The 27,132-nt window shown below is 39.8% G+C and overlaps 1 protein-coding gene and 1 long non-coding RNA gene across 3 annotated transcripts in view; one reads left to right on the forward strand and one right to left on the reverse strand.

Annotated features, from left to right (window-relative positions):
• PLS3 (plastin 3) overlaps positions 1-14,384 on the reverse strand; it is a 90,476-nt gene extending 76,092 nt beyond the window's left edge. The window contains exon 1 of one of the 2 annotated variants that reach the window (XM_010355962.2): positions 14,144-14,384. The gene's annotated coding sequence lies outside the window, so the exon portion shown is untranslated. The remainder of the gene's footprint in view (positions 1-14,143) is intronic. The other variant, XM_010355963.2, reaches the window with a different exon arrangement.
• Positions 12,674-27,132, forward strand: part of LOC104656355 — a 37,532-nt gene continuing 23,073 nt past the window's right edge. The window contains exons 1-2 of the long non-coding RNA XR_747118.1: positions 12,674-12,777; positions 12,873-12,999. This is a non-coding gene — a long non-coding RNA (uncharacterized LOC104656355). The remainder of the gene's footprint in view (positions 12,778-12,872; positions 13,000-27,132) is intronic.

The following is a 27,132-nucleotide window of genomic DNA, read 5'->3' on the forward strand; positions in this document are numbered from 1 at the left end:
CAAAAGATAAAGACTCCCTCAAACTTACTGTCAAAATCCCTAAACGTAAAACACTAATGTCTTCTAAAAAATATCAACTGTTAGAGGCTAATTTACTTATCATTATGGCCCTTTATGAGTTTTGAATTGTGTTCTATGTGGATATATTTCATACTTGAATAGTAAATTTAAAAGTAAATATATTAACTGTGCTCAATAATGCTTTTGGGTTGATTGAAACCATTGCATTTCAAAGCATTTATCATGTACTTCTGCACTCCTTAATACTGTTTGCTTTTGCTCCTTAGTGTTCAAAAAATGTGATTAAACAAAAATGTCTATTGTTTTTTGCTAAATGTCTATTATACAATAAGTTTTAGAAAAGATGATTATACAGCATTTACAGGCTTTCTATTATTCCAGTATAAATACTCCTAAGGAAAATGTTATTGAGAACAAGTCGATGATAAGCCAATAAGCATCAGGAAACAAGAAAAAAATAGCTAAACTTAGATGGAAAAATCAGTACTGCTCAATCAAAGCAAGGATTTATATTAAGAGCACAGTAGTAATAAATGAGATGTTATCTTGTCAGCACCACCTCTAACTCATTAGCTGACTCATGGGTAGACACTTAATGTTTGCATGTCCCATTATTTATGATAGCCATAATGTAGAAACAACCCCAAATGTCCATCGATGGACAAATGGATAAACAAAATATGGTATACAATGAAATATTATCCAGCCATAAAAAGGAATAGAGTACTGATACTTGCTACAAGGTATGTGAACCTTGAAAATCTTATGCTAAGTGAAAGAAACTAGTCACAAAATACCACCTATTATATGACTCCATTTATATGTAATATCCAGAACAGGGAATTCAATGGAGACAGGAAATAGTTTAGTGGTTGCTTAGGGTTGCAGGAGTAGAGTGCTGTGGAAGGTGTTAGCTAAAGTGTATGGGGTTTCTTTCTGAGGTGATGAAAATGTTTGCAAATTGGTGATGGTTGCATGTATCTGTGAATATACTAAAATCTATAAAAATAGATGGTATGATATTATATCTCAATAAAGCAGGCATAAAAGTCACAATATTAATAGGTCCCAATTTCCTCTTTGACTCTACAGTTTAGCAGTTCTCACAATGAAAACTCTATCAATAACATTCACTCATAATCATTCACTGAAAATAGCTAAAACCTAAAGAAAAAAAAAAAACCTAAGAAAGCCATTTGTTTAGTCTTCTTATAGGCTCACATCATTATATATTTTATGCAATGTAATTCATAAATCACTGATTTCCTGATTAGGTTTTCCCAATTCAATCGTTATCAGCAAGGAGCATTTATGGCCATGCATGTTTCACTCTTTCAAATACAAGTATCAAGACCTGTTGTGTGACAGGTGAACTGTGAAAGGAACTAGGAGAATGGGGTTTTTTCTCAGGGCTTATTTCCTTTCTCCCTAAAAGTACAGCTCTTTCCCATGGTACATGGCAGAAATTCATTGCTGCTCTTGAAGAAAACCATATACAGCAGTCATAGCACATTGCTTTGCTCCTCTTCCACCAAATGAAACAGCTCTCAGATTTGAAATCCTACATATTCCTGCTCAATTTAAATTCTGTGACAATGGGCCAGGCAAGGTGGCTCATGCCTCTAATCCCAGCACTTTGTGAGGTCAAGGTGGGCAGATCGCTTTAGGCCAGGAGTTCGAGACCAACCTGGTCAACACGGCGAAAACCCACCTCTACTAAAAAATACAAAAATTAGCTAAGCATGGTGGTATGCACCTGTAATCCCAGCTACTTAAGAGGCTGAGGTGGGAGAATTGCTTGAACCTGGGACGCCGAGGTTGCAGTGAGCCGAAATCATGTCACTGCAATCCAGTTTGGGCAACAGAGCAAGACTCCATCTCAAAAAATAAAAAAAAAAAAAGTCTGTGGCCAGAAGTTCAAGGCAGGAAATTAAGGTGTCGGCTATACCTGTAGTTGCTTGCTATTATCCACGAGTCAAATAAAACTTAACAGAATACTGTACTACAGAAAGTATAAGAGCCGCATGAGCAAGTAATGGTGAATAGATGTTTTTGGGGACTTCTGCATACATGAATATTTCCACAGCTGCAGAACCAACTACTGCAGAAGTACTTGCTGTGCGCAACATCTACAATTTAGTAAAGCTGGAAAGAATTTTATTTTTGTAAAAACTAAATGGGGTGTGGCTCATTTTCTTGCCAAAGGGCTATTTTATTCCAAGACACTGGTGTCTGCTGACCTTCATTTGTAGGCTGAGCAATGTTCTATTTAAGTAACATTAACTCATAGTGGGCTCTTTTTTGGTATGCAATAATTATTGCAAAGAAATAACAATGTTTAAATGAGATTTGTTCTTAGTTTAGATTTGATTATATTGGGTTATAAGTGAATGTTTTTGTTCACACAAGGTTTATATTTAGAAATTATTTTATGCTGAGAAAAAAGGCCGTATTTAAATTCATTTTCTTTTTCTTTCTTTTTTTTGAGACAGAGTCTCACTCTTGTCACCCAGGGTGGAGTGCAATGGTGCAATCTCGGCTCACTGCAACCTCTGCCTCCCGGGTTCAAGCAATTCTCTCAGCTCAGCCTCCCAAACAGTTGGGATTACTTGCGCTTGCCACCATACCCAGCTAAGTTTTGTATTTTTAGTAGAGATGGGGTTTCACCATGTTGGCCAGGCTGGTCTCGAACTCCTGACTGCAGGTGATCCACCTGCCTCGGCCCCCCCAAAGTGCTGGGATTACTGGCATGAGCCACCGTGCACGGCCTAAATTTATTTTCTACATTTATGAATACTTTTAGGTTTCATGAGAACCAAGATTACTTTTGTGTCTTTCTGTTCTACTAGACTGCAGGAGTATCTTATCCATCTTTATAGCCCTAGCACCTAATAGTCTGCATTAAACTTATGGTAGTTGAATGAATAATGAAACCATTCCACAAATAGACTAATTAAGCAATTGTGCATGTTAGTATTTTTGGTTAACTATTACTTCATCTGTAGTTTGTACCATCTTAATATATACTTAAGAACTTTGGGCACGTTTAAAAGTTTCCTTGAGTTTTACATCTATTTACCAATGGTCTATAAGCCTTCTTTTATACAACACTTACAGTTTCAAGATACTTATTAACCTTCCCTTCATCTTCACACAAATCTCTGGTTAGAGAATTTTTCCCCTTCTGCTAGCACCTACTAGATATATTCTAGTTTGCTTTTTAAAATTTATTTTCTATTTTTATTTTTTTAAAAATAGAGACAAGGTCTTAATATCTTACCCAGGTTGGTTCTGAACTCCTGGGCTCAAGCAATCCTCCTGCCACAGCCTCCCAAAGTGCTGAAATTACAGGTGTGAGCCACCATGCCCAGTCGCTAGTTTGCTTTTTATCTGAGCGTCAACTAAAGCTGGAACACCTTGTTTGAGGATAAAATACTGAATGCATGGGTTGGCTTATATTTTTAAACATGTAAATCTATCAATATTACTTTTCTGTTAGTTATACTTAATGATAATTTGGCTCTATTTGCTTTTTGATTACCACAGGACAAAATATAAAATTGTAATTATTCATACCCACTTGTAAAAATGATTCAACTGTAGCTTTACAATGGAGACCCACAAACTGCTCAAAATATTTTCTCTATGTGTCAATAGCCTTCATCATTTCCTGGTTTTGCTTTTGAAAATTTCCACTAGATAAAATAATGGGCATCATAAATATGTTTTAGATTCACCCATTTTTAAAGGCTACATGTCATCATGAAAACATATTGGTTTACTTTATAACCCTTTGCCATTCTCAGCATTTTAAGTTTTCAATAATATATTTTCTCTTTGCCCCTACTTTTTTTTTCCTCCTCCACAAGTCAGGTATCAACACTACTTATTACCTTTCATTCTGATTTAAGCTATATTCGTTAGTGGCCTTGAGTTTATAATGGTGTCTGTAATTTACTGAGCCATGTTTCCAATTTTCCTTTGAAGGTGAGTTCTTTTCCTCTTTTTCTTCCTTCCTTCCTTCCTTCCTTCCTTCCTTCCTTCCTTCCTTCCTTTTCTTTTCTTTTCTTTTTTTCTTCTTCTTTTTTTTTTTTCCCCAGAGTCTTGCTCTGTCACCCAGGCTGCAGTGAAGTGGCATGATCTTGGCTCACTGCAGCTTCCACCTCCCAGGCTTGAGGGATTCTTGTGCCTCAGCCTCCCAAGTAGCTGGGAACATAGGCATGGGCCACCACCCCTGGCTAATTTTTGTATATTTAGTAGAGACAGGGTTTTGCTATGTTGGCCAGGCTGGTTTCGAACTCCTGAGCTGACGTGATTTGCCTGTCTTGGCCTCCCAAAGTGTTGGGATTACAGGCGTGAGCCACTGTGCCCGGCCTTGGCTAGTTCGTCACATATCCTCACAAAAGAATAAATTAAATGGCTGGGTGTGGTGGCTCAGGCCTGTAATCCCAACACTTTGGGAGACCAAGGTGGGTGATCACGAGGTCAGGAGATTGAGACAATGCTGGCTAACATGGTGAAACCGTGTCTCTACTAAAAATACAAAAAATTAGCAGAGCATGGTGGTGGGCACCTGTAGTCCCAGCTACTCGGGAGGCTGAGGCAGGAGAATCGTGTGAACCTGGGAGTCGGAGGTTGCAATGAGCTGAGATCGCGCCACTGCACTCCAGACTGGACAACAGAGCGAGACTCCGTTTCAAAAAAGAAAGAATAAATTAAATGATAAACAGGTTTCTGAACTAAGTGAAGAAGTTTCTTCAACCTGAAACATGGTTAGAATCCTTCACATTCACAATGGAAAACAGTAAAAAGGAGTGTTTTCCCAACACCATTAAAGAAAACACAAAAACCCCCACTAATTTCTAAAATCTTGCCAGACTGGGCAAGATGGGGAAATCCCATCTCTACTAAAAAACAAACTGCAAAAATAGGTTAACCAGGCATGGTAGTACATGCCTGTAATTCCAGCTACTCGGGAGGCTGAGGCACAAGGATCGCTTGAGCCCCAGGAAGTCAAGGTTGCAGTGAGCTGAGATCGCACAGTTGCACTCCAGCCTGGGTGACAAAGCAAGACTCTGTCAAAAAAAAAAAAAAAAAAAAAAAAGGGAAGGTGCTCAAATTAGAGAAAAAGAGGTAGATATAGATACCTGATACAAAAATCATCTAAGGCAACATTAATCAACCTGTAATTGAAAATACTTATTGAGCACCTAATATATGCTAGTTGCTTTATAAGTGTTTTCATATAATTGTAAGAACAAAGTGAAAAGTGAGTGGATTATCTTCATTTTCTACATGGGGAAATTGAGGTTCAGAAGAGTTAAGAAACCTCCTCAATGCCACAGAGATATAAAATGGGAGAGCTGGCCCGGGTGTGGTGGCTCATGCCTATAATCTCAGCACTTTGGGAGGCCGAGGCAGGTGGATCACGAGGTCAGGAGTTCAATACCAGCCTGGCCAAGATGGTGAAACCTCATCTCTACTAAAAATACAAAAATTAGCATGGTTGCAGGAGCCTGTAATCCCAGCTACTCATGAGGCTGAGGTAAAAGAATCGCTTGAACCTGGGGGACGGAGGTTGCAGTGAGCCGTGATTGTGCCACTGCACTCCAGCCTGGGCGACAGAGTGAGGCTCTGTCTCAAAATAAATAAATAAATAAATAAATAAATAAATAAATAAATAAATAAATAAATAAATGTGAGAGCTATTGGAACTCATACTTTATGCTAAAATCCATTCCGACTATGCAACATAGCATGTACATGATCCCCCTGAAAAGAAAAGAAAGGTAGTGAGAAAGTATTGTTGGGTCAGAGGAACCTTCCAAGTCACTTCTGGGTCATAATGGAATTACCAGACCAACAAAGTCCTTGGTGAGTGAGGCTAGTGAACTGGAGGAAAGAGAAAAACACCAGGGAAGGGTCTGTGAAATGGCATGGGTTAAGTTTCAGGAGGGATATGTAATGGACAATGAGCCATTTAAATACACAAAATATTTGTGAATTCAAGTGCTTGTAATGTAAGGAATCTCCATATACTGAAAACAGGCACAAATTAAGTGTCGGCATCAGAATTTTTACTACTATTGGACCTATGTTTAGTTATATTATTTAAGCAACCTGAATGAAATGTAAAACTCTTAAACTAACTGTAGTTTATTGAGTAATATCAAAGTACCTTAAGAAACTAATAGCCTGAGATAAAAGGGCATATCAGCAAATAGTCATTTAGCCAACAACAGGATTAAATGTTTCTTTAGGATACTGAATGCTCATGGGCACAAATAAGCTTTGTATACTTGAACTGAGTTTTATAATAATATGAAACATGAAGGCTTCTTAAAAACAAATGTGTCTCCCTTCCCCCATTAACAGTTCCGTTTCAAAAAACAGAACTTCCTATGATTGTACACGGCACAGGATTCTACCTCATCCTGCTTTGCACCTGCTAACTAGATCAGAGAAAACCAAAATACTTCCAAGACATATACTTTACCTAAACAAGTTCCAGTTTAAAGTCACATATGATACAATACACTATATAAAGAATTGCCTTTTCTTTTCTTTCTTTTTTGAAACAGAGTCTTGCTCTGTTGTCCAGGCTGGAGTGCAGTGGTGCAATCTTGGCTCACTGCAACCTCCACCTCCTGGGTTCAAGTGATTCTCCTGCCTCAACCTCCCGAGTAGCTGGGATTACAGGCGTGTGCCAACATGCTCAGCTAATTCTTTTGTATTTTTAGTACAAACGGAGTTTTGCCATGTTGGCCAGGCTGGTCTCGAACTCCTGACCTCAAGTGATCTGCCTGCCTTGGCCTCCCAACGTGTTGAGATTACAGAACTGAGCCACCACACCTAGCCTTCTTTTTTTAAATGCCACTGAAATCAAGGCTATCTTTTCGTTTAAGCCAATATTTAAATTTCAGAGACTATCAAAGGAATTCATCTTTAAAACAATCTTGGTGACTTCTCTTCTAAGAAATAATGACAGAGTGCAAAATCATGTTCGATCAAGAATGCTTACTGAAGCATTATCTATAAGATATGGAAACAAATGTCCAACAACTTGGAATTAGTGAAATAAATTATGAAATAGTCATTATATAAAATATAGTGCAGTGATTTTAAACTTTTTTTTATTGTAAACATTTTTTAAAATATTTGATCACTTGGAAACATGTTTATAATGTAATAAATGAAAAGAATGGGATATAGTGTTATTCCAATTTTTAAAGATGTCTCTTTCTACATATAAAATAAACATAAAAATATGAGCATTTTCAATTATACTTACCTTGAATTTTTCTAATCCAAAGCAAAGTAATTGAAAACATCTTTAAAGTACACACTACGTAAGACACTTTCCCAGTAGATTAATTCGTATGTATTGAATATTATAGCAATAGGATGTGCCCTAGGGACAATTTCGTATCATTTTCACCTCTGAGCAAATTCTTTGCACCCTATAATGGTAATTCTTCCTGATGCGAAACACAAGCCCCAAAATGTTAAAATGAACAATAAGAAATGGTAAAAATGGGAACATTCAAGCAAGTTAAGAAATACAGGAAAAAAGCTTGAAAATTACATTCATCTGTGAATGAAAGCGTTATTTTCAGTGTCAACAGCAGAATATCAATCTGAGTGCAACACCATGTAATTAGGGCTTATAATGCGGAACACAATAATATGAATATTCAAAACTATTATATGGCCCTAACAAATTTTATTTTACAGAAAATAAAAACTTTATATTATATTTGTATATCACATAAAACTTTATATAATATACATATACACACATAAGTGTATATATACTCATGTGTGTGTATGAATATCACAGCTTAAGGGAATCAGACTTGTATTTTCAATGAACTGGACAGAGTATGAATGGGCGACAGAATGAAAAGCTGACTCAAAAAACAAAAAAAGAAGAAAAGAAAAGAAAATCCAAGTTAATAGCTTTGAGGGTGTTAATTTTTCAACTTAACTTCCCACATTTTCTGGTTTCTTTTTTTTTTTTTTTTCTTTTGAGGCGGGGTCTCACTCAGTCGCCCAGGCTTGGAGTGCAATGGCGCGATTTCCGCTTACTGTAACCTCCGCCTCCCAGGCTCAAGCAATCCTCCCACCTCAGCCTCTCGGGTAGCTGGGACTACAAGCCCATGCCACCGTGCTTGGCTAATTTTTTGTATTTTAGTAGACGGGGTTTCACCACTTTGGCTAGGCTGGTCTCCTGGCCTGAAGTGATCCACCCACCTCGGCCTCCCAAAGTGTTGGGATGACAGCTGTGAGCCACCGTGCCAGGCCATTTTCTGTGTTATTCATGGCATGCTACTTAAATGTATAGATTCTCTCTTCCACTATGCAGTTTCCCATACCTGCATGTTGTCCTCCTTTAGACTGCAATTATGAGGAGGAAAAATTTGATTTTTTATGAGGTTTTTTTTACATGAAACCTCCCATTTTGGGCAATCACAAAACTAAAAATGAGGTATGGTAAGCCAATGGACTCTGTAACAATTACCATTGAAAACCAAAATTCTACTCAGTAGCTAGTTAAAAAGGGGAAAAACATCACCCAATTAATGGCTTTAACGGGGCACTTTGCACAATATTTGAGGTAAGAAATAGAAGAAAGTATCACATGGGCTGAGCGCGGTAGCTCATGCCTGTAATCCTAGCACTTCGGGAGGCCAAGGCGGACAGATCACAAGGTCAGGAGTTCTAGACCAGCCTGACCAATATGCTGAAAGCTTGTTTCTACTAAAAATATGAAAGTTAGCCGGGCGTGGTGGTACGCGCCTGTAATCCCAGGTACTCAGGAGACTGAGGCACGAGAATCACTTGAACCCGGGAGGCAGAGGTTGCAGTAAGCCAAGATCACGACATTGCATTCCAGCCTGGGCGACAGAGCGAGACTCCATCTCAAAATAATAATAATAATAATAATAAGAAGAAGAAGAAGAAGAAGAAGAAGAAGAAAGTATCACATGTATGTTTTTATTCTATTGTTATCAACCTATTCTCTTATTTTTCATTATAATATGTCTGGCTTTATTTTTCCTTTGCTTGTAAAAATTGGATGGCTGGAGAACTTTTATAGACAAAGAAAAATGTGGCAAGACTTACGTGATGAGAACCCTGCCATTTCTATAAACTCTTGTTAAAGCTTTAGTGTTTCTGTGATATACTGCTTCAGTACTTTGAACTTATATAGCACCTGTCTACTTAAAAGTCGAAGCTTCACGTTTCTCACTTATCCTTTCACCATGCCTGTGAAATACATAGATTGGAATCACATGGCTTAAAAATAAAGTGAAACCCAGATATGACCACAGAAAATTTCAATGATTTACTTAAGATAATCTATCTGTCCAGACTGCAAAGGACTAAAAGACCCTAAATTCTATGCTCAATGCTTTTCCAATAAACAACACTACCATCCTTATTATCATATAAATTTCTAAACTTTTAAGAAAATGTAAGGTTTCTCATATTATAAAATCAGTAGGCTTAATGCACCAAAAATCGCTGTCAAGGAATTATATAAATGGCACCTGTTTATTTTAAAGAACTAACAGTAGTCATGGAATAACCCACTGATGATCAGTTTCCTGAATAGTCATCAATTTGCCAACAAAGTATTTAGCTTGGATCAATGCAATTGCATCGAAGTTTGAAAAGTCAATTGATAACTGAAATAAGCCAGATTATGAATATTTGAAAAAATAAAACCCAGCAAACCAAAAAGCTTGAGCAATCCTCTCTTTTTATAAACAAAAGCATGAATGGTGTCTGGCACATGTATGTATTCAATTAGTTATCAGTATAATAATTTTAAATGACTTTCTGAAGGTCAAATTATGAGTCAATGGCAGAGCCCTATCTAGAATCTAGTTCCTCTGAGGGCAAGTTCAACGAAATTAGTATTTTCATTTTCATATACTAACAATGCTTCTTCATCCCTAAAACAGTTTATACTTACTAATATTTATCTTTCAAGTGTCAAGACTAAGGCAAAATTTGGTATTACTACATTTATCATGAATCTTTTGAAATTGTCTCACCTGCATAACTAAAATAAATTGGCCCAAGTATGATCAGATCTTCTCGTAAGACTGACATTTCACGATTAGACTGTTTCCATAACTTTAACCAAAGCACTCTCATAACTAAAATCAGCTAGTCATGACCACTGGTATATAAAAGAGCTTCCAACATTGTAATGTATCAAAAAAGCTTTGAAACCTCCAACACACTGAATATACATTACGTGGTATATCACTGTCTAGAATAATAGACTCAAAACATGACCCAGCTGACTTCTTCTAAATGAGTTGTATTATTTTCACAGATCAAAAAATTTGCCTTCTGGATCACTCTTCACCAAAAGAAAAATTGTCATATGACCAAAGACAACATAATTCTAAAAACAGATACCCCATGTTGTCATGTATTGAGAGATATTCATTTTCAAATTTTATTTTATACCAGCTACTTTTGGAATCTGTACCAAACAGCAAAAAAGAAACAAACAGTTCGGCTTATACATTCCACATAGATTATGCTAGATCAAACACAATAGCAAACTCATGAATTTATCATATTTGCTAAGAACACTGTAAGTACATTTCATGAAAGTCCAAGTAGAAATAATGCCTAAAACATAATATGGGATAATGGCAAATGGACTTTCTTCTTGTACCTTCTCAGTGTCACCAAAAAGAACCACTTTGGTGCTCAAGCACCATGGCCAAGTTGCCCTTTTCTTTTCAGTAACAGGTTTCTGTTCGCCCGGGAGAAAAATCTCAGTGGGTTTCTGATAGTGCCCTGGATACTGACATTCTGCCAGTATAAATAGTCACAGTCAAAGTCTAATGTGCGTGTAACCACTTGTAGAAGAGGCTTAATCTCACCCAAATTATTACTCACTGGTTACAATTAATCCTTCTACCCAAAATGCAATAAGCCTAGTCATTTTTATCAATTGAATCTAAATGGTTACATCAGACTAGAGACTTTGGACTTCAATGTTGATCGTCTGTATTAAGTCAAGGCAAAGCATCATTTACTTATTAATAGTTCCCCACCTCAGGTAAAGTAAGGGGTTGCTATCTGCTACATCTAACAGTAAAAATTAAGAATTTTACTTCCAGCCCCCTAATTTCAATAAGAATTTGGGCTCACTAGATCATACCACCAAAAAAGGACGTCAGCAATATTGGGGGATGGTGTTCAATGAGTAGGCATCCCAAGACAATGAAAAACTGTGGACTACAGCCTAGCGATGATTCTGTTTGGACATGATTTCACAATACTTAAAAAAGAACTTATCCCCCTACCACTTTAACCTGGTTGAGTGGTAATAACTCGCTTTTTTTGAGGTTAAACATTTATTATTCCAATCTAAAATTATATTATCACCTCACTTCCACTAGAGGGGTCTATCTACCAGTGTAGTTAACTCTAGTAACTCAGGTGCACCTTAAATCCATTTCCAGCTAATCTGTGCCACAAAGCTAGCCTTGGGATCAGAACTATGTGCTTTAAGGTTGTTCTAGTTTTCGGGCTCAGAAACGGATGAACAGCAAGGAAATGGAGTGCTGCAGTCATTCAGAGGCTGCTGCAGGAGACAAAGGGTTTTTGGCAAAAGAATACAAAGTCAGAATCTCTTAAATATCTTCTGCCCTAGTTGTTTCCAAGGCTGAATACGCATCAACCAGGTCCGTCCTTCCTTCCTTCCTTCCTTCCTTCCTTCCTTCCTTCCTTCCTTCCTTCCTTCCTTCCTTCCTTCCTTCCTTCCCTCCCTCCCTCCCTCCCTCCCTCCCTCCTTCCTTCCTTCCAGATAAGCAAAGCTTTTAAACTCTTGACCTCAGAGGCTCCTCTTCTATACTCTGTAATATATAATCTGAATAGCCAAATTGCCACGTTTTCCCAGCAGCAACCTTAACTTGGGCCACTTGGGCGGGTGTAGGTCAATATGGGAAAGTCGTCTCAGTGTCCTCTCATTATTCTACCAAACCACTGACAGGCAAAAACCCAACCAACTCGATGTATCAAATTTACTATCCACAGTTTTTGTGCATGATTTCTAATCTAATTAATTCAAAACCACAAATAATTGGTTAATTTTAGTCAAGAGGTTATCTACCACCTTTAAGTAGATGCCTAAAATAGGGAACAGTTTAATTAAAATATAGGCCAGACCAAGGAAGATGAACAGAGCCTTACTTTTTAACACCATCTTGTGGGATATAGCTTCAAATCTAGCATTCAGGGACAAAATGGGGCATGAGTAAAAGGATGACTTCCCTAGAAAACAATTACTAAGATTTTTTTAAATTCAGAAAAACCATGAGATTGAAGAACAGAGGAGATACATGTCCCAACTCACATATATTTCAATCCTTTATTTTAAAAACAGCTCCTGTTTTTGTTTTGGATAAAAGCTGAGCACCAAATTCCTTTCTGGTCCCCTCATCCAAAATCCTAGTAGAATTCCTTGATTAGAAGCTAGTTCACACTTCTCCCCACATTTTTTTTCAAACGTAGAGGTGGTTTTTGGAATATGGGCCTCAACCATTACATTCCAGCTTTAACGTAAAAAGACGTCATGTGACCATCACATCAGAGACTTGGGGCACGTGATTCCAATTGGTATGTGTGGGGCTCCAGTCACTTTGCTGGAATTCACCATAAACTGCATCTCGAGGATCAAGTTTAGCCTCCCCAGTCCATTGTGACATCCAGCAAAGTGGAGTAAGTGCTGGCTCCTCAATAGTTTTTACTTTTCCCTACATTTTCTACCTACTGTTAGCCAGGCTCTCTTCCCTCCTCCCCATCCCTCTTAACAGGCCGGGCGCCCCCAGCATCCCGTCTGTCTGATGCTAAATGGTGAGGCTCTCCAACCCACTTAGTTCCAAGCTCAACCTTTTGCAAAAGCTCAACCTTCTGCACCAATGGGGATATCGTGCTGCTTAGGTGAAAGGCAAGGAGCATCACATAAGGCTAGAGTCAGATGCCATTAACCCCCACTCCACCTCCCGGGCTGGGATCGTCTTACGTCCCGGAGCCCGGCGGTCGGAACCGCCAGCACACTGGAGCAGCGACGGCGGCAGCAACTTTGGGACTGGCGAGAAGCCAGGGCGGGGGTGGTCGGCGTCCCCGGGCTTCTCATTAGAGCGCTTAAGTACTGCGGGTGGAGAAAAGTAAACACAGGCAAGTGCAGCTGTGCGGGGAAAGGCTGGGGGTGGGGGGCGCATGTTACCTCCCTCCCGTCGCCCCTTCGGCTCTCCCTCTCCAAGAGTCGGAGAGGTCCGGGACTGCCGCCGCCCCGACCGCGCGCCTGGGGCCGCAGAGCCAAAGGAGCTGAAAAAAGGACAGGGGATGTGGGGACAGGGGAGAACGGAAAGGTACTGCCCTACTGGCCCAGAGATGTTCTCCTACTGAAAGGAAAAAAAAGTGCTTACTCATAGGGAGAGGAGGTGCGATCGCGACGCCCTCGCTAAGGACGAGGGAAGCAAGCCGAAGGCAGGCAACCCAAACCTCGTTCCTTCCTTCAGCCACGGCCCCCCCTCTCCAGAGCCCCAGGGTCGGCTTAAGCCAGCCAGGTCACCCGAGGCTGGCCTGTGGGGGCTGGAGGAGCAGCAGGCTGCTGGCTCCGGGATTTCCTGAGTCCGGGCGGGAGGGGAGGGGGTATGGCAGTAGCTGGAGAAGGACGACAGAGGGAAGTTGTGCGCTCCTTTTCCACTTCGGGGCCGCAGCCGCGGAGGGGAATCAGGGCAAGGGTTGGCGTCTAGCATTCCAGCCCACGACTGGCAACAAGTTAAGAGTAACTAGTAAGAAAGAACCACTTAATACAGTGAAGAGCAGAAAACGTGTTTGCGGCGGGTGCTGGTAGGGAAACTCCCCGTCACTCCCACACCCATTTCGGTTGCGACCGATCGCCCGGGCACCCGAGGGCTCCAACTGAAATTTCTCCGACCTCCCTCTCCCCCAACCCCCGCCCCGCGGTGCGAGGCACGTTCCTGCTGAGCTTAATCGAGATGCTCTCCCCAGGACCACTCCTGCCCACGCCCAGGAAACCCGCTCCCCTAGTGCCTGCCGGCGCCTACAAAGCACTTACGTAAAGTCACAGAGTCCTAGGTCTGGCCCGACAGCCGCCGACCAACGCACTCAGACAACTTCTGCACCTCGGAATCTTTGCGGCTCTGGTTCTAAAGCCAGCGCTCCCTCCCCTCCTGCCAGCCCCCTCCGCCCCTCGGCCGCCGCCATTGGCTCGGGTGGTGCTAGCAGTCGGCCTGGGAACCAGGAAGGGGATTGGGCCACGAGCCTGTCACATCAACTGGGTGGGGATCCAGGAAAATAGGCACGGGGATGGGCACCCAGGAGGGATAGGGACTGCAACTCTGCAGCAGGGAGAGGAGAATGGTCCCCAGCGCCTGAGTCTCCCCTTCCTACTTGGGCTAAGAAGAAGTTAGAAGTCCAACGTGCCTGGCTCGGAGTACGTATTCACAAAATCTTGTGGGATTAATACAAATATGAAAAAGTTGCGGACGAGAATTTGAATGCCACCTATATAAGTCTATGGGGGAGGGGTACAGTTTCTCCCAGAATCGTGAGAAAAATAACGGCATGTTGGGGAACATTCCTAATTACATCTGCAACAATCAGTCCAGGTGTCAAAGGGCGCAGAGGGAAACATCAGCAATCATTCCTTTCCTTAAGAAGTCAAAGGAGAAGAATATGGGCAGGGCAGGGCTCAAGCCTTTGGCCTCATGCCAAGTAAATTGTTAGCCCACATCACCTGTCTGGTATGTTTGTCCATGCGGAGAGGGGTGAGAGGAGATAGTTGGAAGTACCTTGGTTCTACTCTTTTGACCGGAAATGGGTATCAATTCTCATCAGTCTCCTTTCACCAGAGAAAACTTGGAGACATGTTACTGCTCCCCAGACTGCCATTTCTTCTCCTTCTCTGCCCAGGAGATGGCTTCTATGTCATAGCTGACCTCTTTCATTAATACACGTGGAGGTTATCTGCATTCCAAACCTATGGCTCATCGTAGATCCAAAATCAACTCAGAGAGCCAGAGTTTGAGGGATTCTGCAGGGTCAGGTCAAGAGACTGACTTGTGGGATAGCTGTAGAAGAAAAAGTCTAAGCCCTTTCCTGTTCCAGTTGTAACCATTTTGTTCAGGAAATGTGTGCTTGGAAAGTTCTGTCAACATTTAAAATTAGTTCAATTAAGTCACATTTCACATATACCAGGAAAAAATGCTGAAACGCTTTAAAATTGAATATTCTTGAAAAGGAACCCCTATTTCGTCTGCCATTATGAATTTCCTTAGAGAAATTAATCTATAGTGAGTGCCAAGGCTTCTTAAAAGGGAAGAACTTGGGGAGTTCGTGTATTGCCTAAAGGCTAGACTAGCAGAGGATTTGGCAGTAGGAAAAAGCCTTGTTAAATATTAATTAATGATTAACGAACTGGAAGAACTTATGAAAGGCACAGGAAGGTGAAAAAGAAATGAGAGGGCAATCATGCTTTCACAAACATTGAATTTCTGTTATGGGAGATTTTCTACTGGTTCAGGTTTGGGTCAGGACAAAAATACTGATTTCAACATGTTGGCGTCGGATTGAACATGGAGTCAGTGTGTTGCCACACACATTTACAGTAAGCTTCCAAATGAGATTTCTAGCATTCAGTAATTGGCCCAAGGTTTGGTGTGACTTCTGGAATTCTTCACAAAAAATTTTTTGATACAGGAAACAGGATCCTTCAGTTTTCTACCTTTTGTGGTGTCTGTCAGTCACCGCTGAAGAGCTTCCACGTGCTCTTAAACTTAAAATTACAGACTGAGCTATAGCATGAAGGGACTCTGTAAGCTAAATTTTCCAGTGCAGATATATTTATCTCAATTACGTTGTATTCAATTTTAGTTTATTTTTCAAATTCTAGAATTTAAAGTAAAAATATTAAGAATCCTATGTATATGCTATTTACGGTTCCTGTTTTTTATTCAAAAAAGCTTACATAGAGCCGAGTGGGGTAGCTCACGCCTGTAATCCAACACTTTGGGAGGCTGTGCGGTGGGAGGATTGCATGAGACCAGGTGTTCAAGACCAGCCTGGACAACAGAGCAAGACCTCATCTCTACAAAAAATATTAATAAAAATTTTTAAAAAGCTTAATAGAATCTATACTTTGATAAAAGTGTTCATTCACCACTACCACTGAGGATGTCGGAATTCAGTCAAGAAATGTCATTTTAATTGAAATGCAATAGTCCATAGTTTCAAAGCTGCAGAGTACCTAGCTGATGGCATTAGTTCTCATTGCCTCAGTAACTTTCCAACAGATAAAACACTCCCTAAACACAGAAGCACCTATTTGGATGCTAGTTGAGATTCCTGTTTAACAAGCTCTACTATATAATCCAGGTAGAACTCCATCTTAATGAGTACTATTAAGATAGCCAGCCAGTTTGATGTAACTAAGCTACCTTTGTGTAGCCCAGAATCTAAAGGACCTTTTCAAAGTTTAGCATTTTGCTGGAAGAAAGGAGCCCAGGCTCAAAGCTCTTAAACAGCATTTCTTTATAATCTTTCACACAATCAGTTTACTTCACAGAGGATCATTCACAAGTAACCCAAAGTTGATTGCTTTCTTATCTATATCAAAAAACCTGCACAGATGTTGCTTATAGGTTTTAATTCATTTTGACAGTGACTTGCCTAGTTCTTGACACATAGGAGTTCAGTAAATGTTTGTTGAACTAATGGTTATTTTATGAGTTTATTCTTGTTAAACAACAGCAACAAAAAGCTATTAATATATATAGGACTCTCACAGACCTTGTGAATCAATAACCTAAGAGTTTTTACCTTTTCTTCCATTTCCAATTTTCAATCCTAATGCCTTTGTAATAAATCACTTAAAGTCAATATCGCAAAATTTTGAAAACTATTTATTCTTCCTGTCCTCCGTTGATATCATAGAAAGGCTCCAATATCCTTCTTAGGTTTTTTGTCTGTCCAAACTACCTTTCTTTCCTCCTTTGATATGCACATCTCCCTTTTCCTTGCTGTTTTTCCTATTTTTCTGCCCAACACCAACACGCTCCCCAGTCGAGTTCACAAAGTATTATGTGTACATAGTCTAAATTTTTCCCTGAAATTTTCCTAAAGTTGTCAGTTTCCTCTTTTATCCATTTTTAATTTTTTATTCTTAACATGTCATTGCTGGCTTGAACTTTTTTTTTTCTCTTGAGACAGAGTTTCACTCTTGTCACACAGGCTGGAGTGCAATGGCACAGTCTCAGCTCATTGCAACCTCTGCCTCCCGGGTTCAAGCGATTCTCCTGCCTCAGCCTCCCAGGTAGCTGGTACTATAGGCACCTGCCACCACACCTGGCTAATTTTTGTTTTGTCAATAGAGATGGGGTTTCACCGTGTTGGCCAGGCTCCTTTCAAACTCCTGACCTCAGGTGATCCACTTACCTCGGCCTCCCAAAGTGCTGGGATTATAGACATGAGCCACCGTGCCCGACCACTGGCTTGAACTTTTTATCCATTTTTTATTTTATTTTACTTTATTTTTTCTTCTTTTTCCTCGCCCTGCCCAGGATTATTTTTATCAATTTTTTTAAAACCTCCATTCTGTAGTCTATTAAAATATGATTTTGCTGCACAAACTTTATATAAGTCAGGAATAACTTAAAGAATCTTGATCATTTCAATACTAAATCATTTTTCTAACACACCTAATTGTTTTCTCAGTCTCTAAATGTACAATTGTGTACTAATTTGTTTTAATTAATTGTATTTTATTTTATCAGATTATTTTCAAGGAATTATCCTTTTTTAAAATCATCTTTTTAATTCATGGATAATTCTATTCCATGTTGTGATATTTTAGGTTCTTGGATTGATCCTAATTCCTCTTTTTATTCAGTATGCTGTGAGATGACATTTTAATTAAAATTAAGTATGATTTTAAAGGTTTCTCTAATATTTAAAATATTTGGCATAGAGGAAGTCTTGAAAGACCTGGACAATTCTTAATTTTTTTTGACCCATAGGATACAGATTTGAACAGTTATTACCACTGTTTATTAGTGAATTGTTTTTATGTTTCCAGCTCAAAATGTACACATATATAGCACATGAATATTAATAGTGAATAGGCAATTGTCAAATATTTTTCAAACCTAAAGGTTATTATGAATCTGAATGTTTGCTAATGCAGGCCAACTATCTTACACGCACATTCACATAAAGAAATTACTCTGACATGTCCAAGGTTATTTCAAATATTCACTTGTAAAAAAAGAATAATTATCAGTATCTGAGAATAAGAAAAAACAAAACAAAAAAAAGACAAAAAATCAATTGAAGTATCTTTAATAAGATTAGGACATATTTAATCAGTATGGACTTTATTTTTTTTTTTATTTTTATTTTTTTTTTTTTGAGACGGAGTCTTGCTCTGCCACCCAGGCTGGAGTGCAGTGGCCGGATCTCAGCTCACTGCAAGCTCCGCCTCCCGGGTTCACGCCATTCTCCTGTCTCAGCCTCCCGAGTAGCTGGGACTACAGGCGCCCGCCTCGTCGCCCGGCTAGTTTTTTGTATTTTTTAGTAGAGACGGGGTTTCACCGTATTAGCCAGGATGGTCTCGATCTCCTGACCTCGTGATCCGCCCGTCTCGGCCTCCCAAAGTGCTGGGATTACAGGCTTGAGCCACCGCGCCCAGCCTGGACTTTATAATATATAGATTTAATAAAGGTCACTATCATCACTGGAAATGCTCAAAATTAAAGTGTCACCCCCCCCCATTTTTTTGGCTGTTAAATATCTAATTAATCAGTCAGATAACTATTATAAGCTACATAGAAAAAGTATGGTCTCAAACCACAATGAATTAAGTCTAATATTAATTCAAGATCAAAGTCCACATAACTGAAAGAGAAAACAATTCAAGATAGAATATATAAGAAGTACCGTATGTAGGCTGAAAAGAATGAGAGTAATAGGGCTAAAGCAGTTATAGAAGGCATCCTTTGTGCAATGGAGCTTGAGCTAGGCTTGAAAAAGATGGGTAAGACTTAACATAGGTAAGTAGAAATGAAAAGCATTTTCATTCCTAGGAAGTGGTAAAAGAAAAACTTCACACAAATTAAATTTAACATAGTTTAATTGAGCAATGAATAATGGGGCAGCCACCCCAAACCAGACTAGGTGCAGAGACACTCTGGTGCTGCCACATGTTCAGAGAGAATTTATGGACAGAAAAAAGTGACATACAGAAAATGGAAGTGGGGTGTACAGCAACAGCTGGATTGGTTATAGCTTGGCATTTGCTTTATTTGAACTCAGTTTGAACAGTTGGCTGCCTTTGGCCAAAACTCAGTAATTTTTACAAGTAAGGGTTACAGTGTGTTTACGTATCTATTTAGGTTACAGTTCACTATGTATGGCAATACTTTTTTTTTTTTTTTTTGGCAGGGTCTCGCTCTGTCACCCAGGTTGGAGTGCAGTGGCACGATCATGGCTCGCTGAAGCCTCAATTTCCCAGGCTCAGGTTATTCTCCCACCTCAGTCTCCCAAGTAGCTGGGACTACAGGCTTGTGCCACCACACCCGACCAATTTTATTTTATTTTATTTTATTTTTTTGTAGAGATGGAGTTTTGCCATGCTGTCCAGGCTGGACTTGAATACCTGGGCTCAAGTAATCCACCTGCCTGGGCCTCCCAAACTACTGGGATTACGGGCCTGAGCCACCGCACCCAACCAGGCTAAACCTTATTTAAATAGGACAGCTTTAGGTGAGTTTCTGAGTTTGGGCTTTCTTTCCAGGCTTCTACTTCCTTATCTGGAAAAGAAAAACTGAGGATTTGCCTGCCACAAAAGTGCAGTGATAACATCAATGGGAAAGAAGATTGCTTGGGATCTCATTCATGCAATCTTTTTAAAAGATAAAATATATTTGTTATACTTACTTTAGTGATTAAAAAGACTTGTGGGCCGGGCTCATGACTGTAATCCCAGCACTTTCAGAAGCTGAGGTGGGTAGATCTCTTGAGCCCAGGAATTTGAGACCAGCCTGGGCAACATCGCAAAACCTAGTCTCTACAAAAAAATACAAAAATCCGCCATACATGGTGGTGGCACATGCTTGTAGTTCCAGCTACTTGGGAGGCTGAAGTTGGAGGATCACTTGAGGCTGGGAGGTTGAGGCTGCAGTGAGCTATGGTATCACCACTGAACTCCAGCCCGGACAACAGAGTAAGACCCTGTTGAAAGAAGGAAAGTAAAGAAGGAAGGAAGGCAGGGAGGAAGGAAGGGAGGCAGGGAGGGAGGGAGGAAGGAAGGAAGGAAGGAAGGAAGGAAGGAAGGAAGGAAGGAAGGAAAGAGGGAAAGAAGGAAAGAAGGGAGGGAGGGAGGGAAGGAGGGAAGCAGAAGGAAGAAAGGAAAGAAAGAAAAGAAAAGAGAGAGGGGAACATCACACACCAGGGCCTGTCATGGGGTCGGGGGAGAGGGGAGGGATAGCATTAGGAGATATACCTAATGTAAATGTAGAGTTAACGGGTGCAGCACACCAACATGGCACATGTATACATATGTAACAAACCTGCACGTTGTGCACATGTACCCTAGAACTTAAAGTATAATAAATAAAGTAAAGAAAGAAAAAGAAAGAAAAGAGAGAAAGAGAGAGAGAAAGAGAAGGAGAGAGGGAGGGAGACAGGGAAGGAGGGAAGGAAAATAAAAGATTTGTGACTCTTGTCTTACATTAATTAAACTGCAAGTTACAGAAGGTCTTGCTTTTAGTTACAGTAATTTTTATTTATTTATTTATTTATTTATTTATTTATTTATTTATTTATTTTTTGCTTGCTCTGTCGCCCAGACTGGAGTGCAATGATGCAACCTCGGCTCACTGCAACCTTCCAACTCCTGGGTACAATCCATTCTTGGGCCTCCTGAGTAGATGGGATTACAGGTGCGCCACCACGCTGGGTTAACTTTCGTATTTTAGTAGAGACTGGGTTTCATCATGTTGGCCAGTCTGGTCTCAAACTCCTGATATCAGTTGATCCACCCATCTCCCAAAGTGCTGGCATTACAGGCATGAGTCACCTTGCCTGGCCAGGTTACAGTAATTTTGACAGTTACTTTAGTTAGAACCATAATAATCCCTCCCTCAATGAGATTTACAAAATTAATTGGCACATATCACATTTTGCTTTTAAGGAAGTATTATTAACATGCCTATAACTTACAGAGAATTTAAGGTAGGTGAGTGCACTAGCTCAGATATACAACTTGATGTTATTATTTTGTGTGTCTGGGCTACAAAGCACTCTTTTCAGTGAAATATTCAACCTCAACCTTTATTAGAATGTAATTTGAAATATTGGCGGCTATTAAAAAAGTCTTTTAAACATATACAAACAACGCTTCAGAATAAATTGTAGCATACATTTCAAAATTTATAAGGATTATCCATAATCTTCCACAGTACTAGCCAGACTTCTAAAGAAACAGTCATGTCCAGTCTATTGGGTTTAATTGATTTCTGAATATGTAAGGCCAAATTTTGGTGAATTTACGAGTGTGTACTTGCATTATGTGTGTGTGTATGTGTGAGAGAGAGAGAGAGAGAGAGAGAAAGAGAGAGAATATAATCAGATTTTTAAATGCTATAACTGTTTATTCTACCAAGAATGCTTATAGTTAAGTATTTGGGTCTGTGTCTACTAAGTATGCAAAATAATGACTTTAAAAAGAGATTGACAGTGTGACACCATGGATGAACCTTGAAAACATTATGCTAAGTGAAAGAGGCCAGTAACAAAAGACCACATATTGTATGATTCCATTTATATAAAATGTACAAAAAGGGAAAATCCGTAGAGACAGAAAGTAGATTAGTGGTTGCCTAGGACTGGGGGTATGGGCAATTGGAGGGAAATGAGGAGTGACTGCTAGTGGGGTTCCTTTTCGGGGTAATGAAAATATTCGAAAATAGACTGTAGTGATGGTTGCATAACTATTATGAATAAATTTAAAACTCTTGAATTGTACATTTTAATTGGTGAACTATATGATATGCGAATTAGATCTGTTACTTTAGACAAGTTAAAATTAACAGAATTTAACTGAGCAAGAAAAACAAAAACGATTAGAGAATTAGCTAGCCCCCAGAATCAGAACAGATTCAGAGATTCTGGGGCTGCCCCATGGTCAGAGAAGATTTATGGACAGAAACAGGAAAATGACATACAGAATACAGAAGCGAGTACAGGAACAGCTGGGCCTTTGCCTTATTTGAGAAGGGTTTGAACAGCTGGCTGCCTGTGAGTGGTTGTTGAAGTATGGCGGCTGTGATTGGCTGAGACTCAGCTATTGTTATAGAAGCCTATTCCTAAATTAGGTTTTCAGTTTGCTTACCTACCAAGTTAGGTTGCAGTTTATACTTAAGAATTTGAGTATACAAGTACAAAGACTTTCTCAGGCAAAATTTTAGTTTGATTTAACGTATCTCTATATAGCTGCTATTCAAAAAGGGAAGATTGACAGAATTAGGCTGTTAAGCACAAGGAGAACCATACTAATGAGGATATGATATGAAAGGATCTGTAATTGCAGAGAAGAAACTAAACTCATGCAATCAAAAGGGCCTTGGGAGATAAATTCATCCACTTCTTGGTTAGCATGATCCCATTTTTGTCACTGTCACTGAAAGAAGAACGTAGTGCTTTAACTTACTACAAAGGAGATGTAAATTAAACATTACAAAAAAACATTTAAACAAATCAAATAAGCCAGAAATAGAACCTAGGCAGTAAAAGGTGCTTTTTTTGATACTTTTAAAAAGGTTTGAATTACCATATGACTACATTGGTCAAGGTATTTAAATCATACCACAGTTTTCATAAATACTTGCAGTTATAAGGATAATTGCACATTTGGTTTAAGTAATCAAGAAATTACTTAGGAAGTGCCACAGAAGGTTTGAAGATAAGAAGTTTCATTCTGAATCAACACACATCTCTTCGGTAATTCAGAACCAATAATGTTTTCACTGGTTTGTTTCTTTATCAATGCCGTGGATTCACCTGAACAAGGGTGAAAATAGAATGTAAAGTTGTTCATTCAGGGAAGCATTTCCTTTCATACACTGAGCAACATTATCATAGCTTAAATCCCATTTGGTGGTTGGAATAGAGTAGGCCTAAAACTGCTTAATTAAGGCTTTATAAAAAGGTTTAAATATTTGGGAGTCCTTTGGAAAGGACGCCACTTGAAATGAGATCATATGCCTAAGATTATGCTAAGTCAGAAGTTAGCAAACTTTGCCTGTAAAGGGCCAGAGTGTAAATATTTTTGTATACGAGCCATACAGTGTCTGTTGCAACTACTCAACTCTGCTGTTGTATTGTGGAAGGAACCATAAAAAATAAATAAACAGGTTGGGCAGGTGGCTCATGCTTGTAATCCCAGCACTGTGGGAGGTCGAGGCGGATGGATCACCTGAGGTCAGGATTTCAAGATCAGCCTGGCCAACATGGCGATATCCCTCCTCTACTAAAAATACAAAAATTAGCAGGGCATGGTGGTGCATGCCTACAATCCCAGCTACTCAGGAGGCTGAGACAGGAGAATCGCTTGAACCCGGTAGGCAGATGTTGCAGTGAGCCGAAATCGTGCCATCACACTCCACCCTGGGCAACAGAGCAAGACTCCATCTCAAAAATAAATAAATAAACAAACAAACAAACCAACAGCTGAGTGTGGTGGTTCATGCCTGTATTCCCAGCACTTTGGGAGGCTGAGGGAGGCGGATCACTTGAGGCCAGGAGTTCGAGGCCAGCCTGGCTAACATGGTGAAACCCCGTCTCTACTACACATACAAAAACTTAGCCGGACCTGGTGGCTTGCACCTGTAGTCCCAGCTATTTTGGAGGCTGTGGCACAAGAATCATTTAAACCCAGGAGGTGGAGGTTGCAGTGAGCCTAGACTGCAGCACTGAACTCAAGCCTGGGCGACAGAGCAAGGCTCTGTCTCAAAAACAAATAAATATAAAATAAAAATAAAAATAAAAAAAATTAGCCAGGCATGGTGGCACGTTCCTATAGTCCCAGCTACTTGGAAGGCTGAGGCACGAGAATCACTTGAACCCGGGAGGTGGAGGTTGCAGTGAGCTGAGACTGCGCCACTGCACACCAGCCTGGGCAATAGAGCCAGACTCCATCTCAAAATAAATAAATTAAAAAATAAATAAGGCCCAGCGCAGTGGCTCATGTCTGTAATCCCAGCACTTTGGGAGGCCGAGGTGGGCGGATTACGAGGTCAGGAGATGGAGATCATCCTGGCCAACATGGTGAAACCCCGTCTCTACTAAAAATACAAAAAAAAAAAATTAGCTGGGCGTGGTGGCACGTGCCTGTAATCCCAACTACTCAGGAGGCTGAGGCAGGAGAATCGCTTGAACTCTGGAGGTGGAGGTTGCAGTGAGGTGAGCTGAGATCACGCCACTGCACTCCAGCCTGGCGACAGAGCAAGACTCTGTCTCAGAAACAAACAAACAAACAAACAAACAAACAGGCATGGTAGTGTGCCAGTAAAACTTACAAGAACAGACAGCAACAGTTTGGGTCGTCAGACTGTAGTCTGTGGATCCCTGTCTGGATTATTGTGCTTGCTCCAATATTATCTTGGCATCTGGATGGAGCCGTGTTCTCAAAGTGGTATTTAGGAGTTGGTTTATAACTGATGATATGAAACAGATTGAAATTAGCACTGTTTCATTATTACTATCTTAGGTCTTCACAATGTTTCATACCAAGCAACTGATGGGATGGCTGTCTACTCTCTCTTCTTTTTCGCCTTTCAAATTTGAAATCACAATGGCCAAATTTGCGGGTGGGAGGGAGTGAGGAGGAATAAAATGGCAACTACTATAGCTACTACTTATTGAGCTTCTTCTAGGCCTTGTACTAGAAACTTTATATACATGATCTCTTTAATGCTAATAACTAACTCATTAACGAAAGCATTATTTTTCCCATTTTCATATGAGAAAACTAAGATTTATGGAATAAGTAACTTTTGCCCAAGATCATTTTGCTAGTAATGCAGGAGCTGAGATGTGTGAGTGTGTGGGATGATTCCATCTCTTGTCTGACGCTACAGTTTGTGATTAGAACCAAAGGATTTTACAGGAAGCATTCACTGTACTTTTATCTAAAAAAATAAGGCAAAGGAACACTATTAATGATTGCACCTTTCTTCTCACGTCTTCGAAAAAATGGTTAGCTCGCTGGTGATAAATCTCTGAGATAAGCACGTATGTTTTATTACATGCTATGGTCTGAATGTTTATGTCCCCCCAAAATTCATATGCTGAAACCTAATTACCTAGATGACAGTATTAGAAGATATTGTATTAGAATATATGGTATGAGAAAATAGTAGAAGATGGTATTAAAAGGCAGGCTTAATATATCCAATTTTCGCTTTTTTTTTTTTTTTTTTTTTTTTTTTTGAGATGGAGTTTTGCTCTGTTGTTCACGCTGGGGTTGAGGGGCGTGATCTCAGCTCACTGCAACCTCCACCTCCCAGGTTCAAGTGATTCTCCTGCTTCAGCCTCCAGAGTAGCTGGGATTATAGGCACGCACCACCACGTCTGGCTAATTTTTGTGTTTTTGGTAGAGATAGAGTTTCACCATGTTGTCCAGGCTGGTCTCGAAATCCTGACCTCAGGTGATCCACCCACCTCGGTCTCTCAGTGTTGGAATTACAGGCATGAGCCACTGTGCCTGGACTAATGATTTTTGTGTTTTTAGCAGAGACAGGTACCATGTCTTCCAGGCTGGTCTCGAACTCCTGGCCTCAAGTGATCCGCCTGCCTCAGCCTCCCAAAGTGCTGGGATTACAGATGTGAGCCACTGTGACCGGCCAATTTATCCAATTTTTTAAGGAAAATGCATGATTATAGCCCAACTTATTCTACCTGATAAACTCTGAATTATGGGTCACGTAAACCATTTCAGAGGAGTAATTTTAAACCAATTAAATGTATTCTAAATTTAATGCACTATAAAAAGAAAAACACCCAAAGCATATGGCTGACAGTTCATTCAATTTCACTTAATTTAGGGTCTTTTGAAGCATCAAATTTTAAAAGTAAAATAATTTGATAATTAAAACCATGGGATATTTGTATTAGAGGGAATATTATAGACCACTCCCCTCACAGTACAGATGAGTAAAACTGAGCCCTGCAACAGCAAATTGACTTGCCCTAATCTTTTTTTTTTTTCAAGTCCTTTTATAAAGTCACTTTAGCTGGTGGCCTTTTGAGGATTGTAATTTTCTTTTTATATATTTCCGTTTTAAATGTGGCTTTGCAAATGTGCTACATAATGATGTACTTCGGAGACATTTCCATAACGGACGTCATGTAGTAGGGTGGAGTCCCTTTCAGCTGTTAGTTTTCTACAGAATTGACGTCAACAATAGGGTACGGCTCAGTAGGGTATAAGTGTGTTTCAAAGTCTTGCACCTAGGCAGAAGTATAGGGCCAGTACTGGACTGACCAAGTTCAGGAACCTTGTCAACCAAAGGAAATGAAAAATCCAAGCTTTAAGGATCTAATCCAAGATAAGGGGGTGATGAGGATGCAAGGTAAGACAAAATCTGAATAGCACCTCAGCAGAGAGATGATTTGTTAGTTTTGAGACAGTACCCCAGACAGATCACAGAATGCAAAGATTCTTTATTTGAGCTGCTCCCTGAACCTGCTCCCTAATTAATAACTGTGATTCTAAGAGACATGAAAGTCACTGTATTATTCCTTGGGAGGCTGGAGTAAATTATTCACATCATTAGGAACAATTCAATGTCTGCAAAGAGGTCCCTTGTCAGGTAATTCTGCCACACAATGGAAAGGCTTCATTTGCTTTGCTTCCTTAAGTTTCCTTTCTCCCTTACCTGATCTTTGAGTATACATGATCCTTTTTTTTCTGTTAAAGGAATAGACCCTTTCTTTTCTCTTCATCAAAGCTGATAAATAAATTGCAGCTTTTAAAAAAGCTTTCCAATT

The sequence above is a fragment of the Rhinopithecus roxellana genome, chromosome 7 (assembly GCF_007565055.1).
Source record: "Rhinopithecus roxellana isolate Shanxi Qingling chromosome 7, ASM756505v1, whole genome shotgun sequence".
Lineage (NCBI taxonomy): Eukaryota > Metazoa > Chordata > Mammalia > Primates > Cercopithecidae > Rhinopithecus > Rhinopithecus roxellana.